Here is a 3,193-nt window from a genome sequence, read left to right as displayed (position 1 = left end):
GTGAGTTGAACAGTCCTAGAGAAGCAATCAATTTGGGCATGATGAGCTGACATCCAGTCCATACCCAGAATGATATTAATATCTGAAGATTTAAGGGCTATCAAAGACGCAAGGAAAACAAGTCTGTCGACTTGGATCTCATTTCCATAACTTACCCTAGAGGTCTGCCATCTAGACCCAGGGGTAGAGATTTCCATAGTGGATGGCATGTCACAGAATGCAACGTTATGCAAACGAGCATAATTTTCAGATATAAAGGAATGAGAGGCTCCTGTATCGAAAAGGACAGATGCCGGGTGGCAATTAACAAGAAGCGTACCGAGAACGACGTTGGGATCCTCTTGAGCTTCTTCGGCAGAGACACAGTTGACATGGCCACGTGAAGCGGTGACCGGCTTGGCGTGGAATACTTTTCCTGTCGGCTTGCCACGGCCAACAGCTTTAGCAGATTGATTGGGGTTGGTCTGGGGGCATTTACGCATATAGTGACCAGATTCCCCACACTTGAAACAAGTCACGGAACTGGTACGTGGAGGAACATTATTGGTTGGACCCCCATAGGGCTTGGCTGGAGCAGACTGTTGTACAGGGCGAGGCGCCTGGAAGGATGGCCTCGGTGTAAACCTGGGTGGCAGGGCGGTGTTGGGTACCCACACGCGGCGCTTCTGAGGACCAGCACCGGATGAGGAACCCATGTCACGTCCATGCTTGCGTGTTGCGTCATAGTCAGTCTGACCAGTTTCAGCACTGATGGCTTTGTTGACAAGTTTCAAAAAAGATGTGCACTCATGCAGACGGAGGTCGCGGCGAAGCTCAGGACTAAGGCCCTTACGGAACCTTGCTTGCTTCTTGGCGTCAGTAGAAACTTCCTCAGTTGCATATCGGGCGAGATTACCAAACTCCCTGCTATAGGCATCCACAGAAAGTCGGCCTTGGGTGAAACTGCAAAATTCTTCACGTTTACGGTCCATGAGACCCTCCGGAATGTGATGTTCACGGAAAGCCTCGCTGAATTCAGCCCAAGTAGTGACATGGCCCGCTGGGCACATAGCTCCATAATTCTCCCACCATAGACTGGCGGGGCCTTCAAGATGATATGCAGCAAAGGTGACCTTGTCAGCCTCCGCTACCAGCGCGGAACGCAGTTTGTGAGAGATACTGCGAAGCCAGTCATCAGCGTCGAGAGGCTCGACGGAGTGGTGGAACGTGGGTGGATGTAATTTGATGAAATCACTGAGTGGCACCACGTTAGCCCTCTGATGGTGTGCTGTATTCTGTTCAATACGCTCCAACAAACGGTTTGTCTCCCGCTTGTTTCTCTCAGCTTCCATCATCACCTCGGCTAGTGAAGGAGGATGAGGCAGATTTCCATTCCTGGCTTCACTGCCTTCGGCCTGCTCTTGGGAAGTAGGGTTAGCGCGCGTGTTGACCATCCTAGGTAAACAAGACAATAATTTAGTCAGGATGGTAAAATTCCGACATAGGATTCATAATATAAGGAATAACTCGGAATGCAAGATGATCATCCGTATGACATGGTAGATACAGAAACTGCTTCTTTTATTCCATCGTCATACACACCATACAGGGTTTAGTACAAGACCAAACAAAGTACTATTACGGTGAAAAGGGGATTACATCTCATCGGAGGCATTCCAAGCTCCTATACATTATTTTTCTACACCTCCGGAAGGAGTACAAACTAGGTCATATTCCACGAGTCACGCGGGACGATAGACGACACAGCTAGTGCGAACTAGTGATACTACTGCTAACTCAGACCGATCCGTAGTAGTCCTCGTAGAAATCACCTCCATAGCCTGGAAGCTCAACATGATCATCTGGAAACAGACGATCTCGCGAAGCTTGTGGACCATAGGGGCTAGGATGAGGCCTTGGACCAACAAACGGTGGCCTGCGGGGACCGCGAGGTGGGGTGATGCCTCCTACATCACGCCAAACCATCACGTCTGGCAGAGCGGATCTCACAGGATAGAGATCGCGCATATCTGAATATCCAGCTTGCACCGCCGGTGCGAACCGAGTCAAAGTGGCCCAGTGGTCAGCACGGGTATTGAAGAGCTCTAACCTCAAGGCCCGATTTTCACGGTCCTTATCCTCGAGCATCTCAGCAGTGGTGCGAGTCCGTGAATCCTCCTGAGTGGGATCAGCATAGATAGCCTGGAGATACCCTTGCGCTCCCGGAAGTGATCCTGGCATATACCGGAAATCAGAGTCCCGAAATAACCCAGATCTGACTCGCATAATGGTCATCATAGAGTAGGCGGCGTCCTGCACAGCCATCTCAATAGTAACCCCGAGTCCATAGGAGCAGTGAAGAGGCTCGGTGGATCCAGGATAAGATGGAAATATCCTGACAGTGCAGAGATACTGGCTTTGATTAAAATCTCAGAATTGCTCTTCGACCGTGTACTCGGGATACCAGCGGTATCCAGCCTCAGTCATTACCCTGACCAACTTAGCAGTATGGCCGGGTACATCTAGGCATCGAGTCAGGCGAACCACTTGATTGAGGTCGCGAGTGGCCATCTGAAAGCACAATCATAATGCAAAGGCATTAGAATTTCTAGCAAAATTTCGGCAGCATAACAGCTGTAAATGCTCAAAAAGGATTTGAGACATTTGACAAAGGATTTCGTACACACTCAACATCACCATATCAAAGTTCTGAAACCATTCTGGCAACATAATGTGGTAGTAGAACTGAACTAGGCTAGTAACCATCAAACTTATAAGGTACTACTGATTAGTAACTCGTGATCCTGATAGAGAGAACAGATCCTAATTCCTTAACCCCCGGTGGAAGAATGGACTGACTCAGATCAGAATGTCATAAGATAAAGGAGTAAAAAGAGCCTTACGTTCCAACCCACAAACAATTCCCCTACATATAACTAAAGAATTTCTAGACTCAACATCGACCAGTTTGGCTTGGAGAACCTACAGGCAGTCCGGCTCTGATGCCAACGCTGTCTGGACCCCGACTCGATGTCACATCGATCTAGCCGGTAACACCTCATATCACCTTGCGGCCTCACGCACGGTATCCCCACGGGTGTCGTCTTACCTTTGCCCGGGACCGTTTGCGCATTTTGGCTCACGTATATGATAGTGTCGCTAGCATCCATATGATAAAGAGCCCGGGCTGACATGACTAGTCGTAGACCCAAAG

The sequence above is a fragment of the Triticum dicoccoides genome, chromosome 7B (genome assembly GCF_002162155.2).
Source record: "Triticum dicoccoides isolate Atlit2015 ecotype Zavitan chromosome 7B, WEW_v2.0, whole genome shotgun sequence".
Taxonomy (NCBI): Eukaryota; Viridiplantae; Streptophyta; class Magnoliopsida; order Poales; family Poaceae; genus Triticum; species Triticum dicoccoides.
This window is presented reverse-complemented; position numbering follows the sequence as displayed.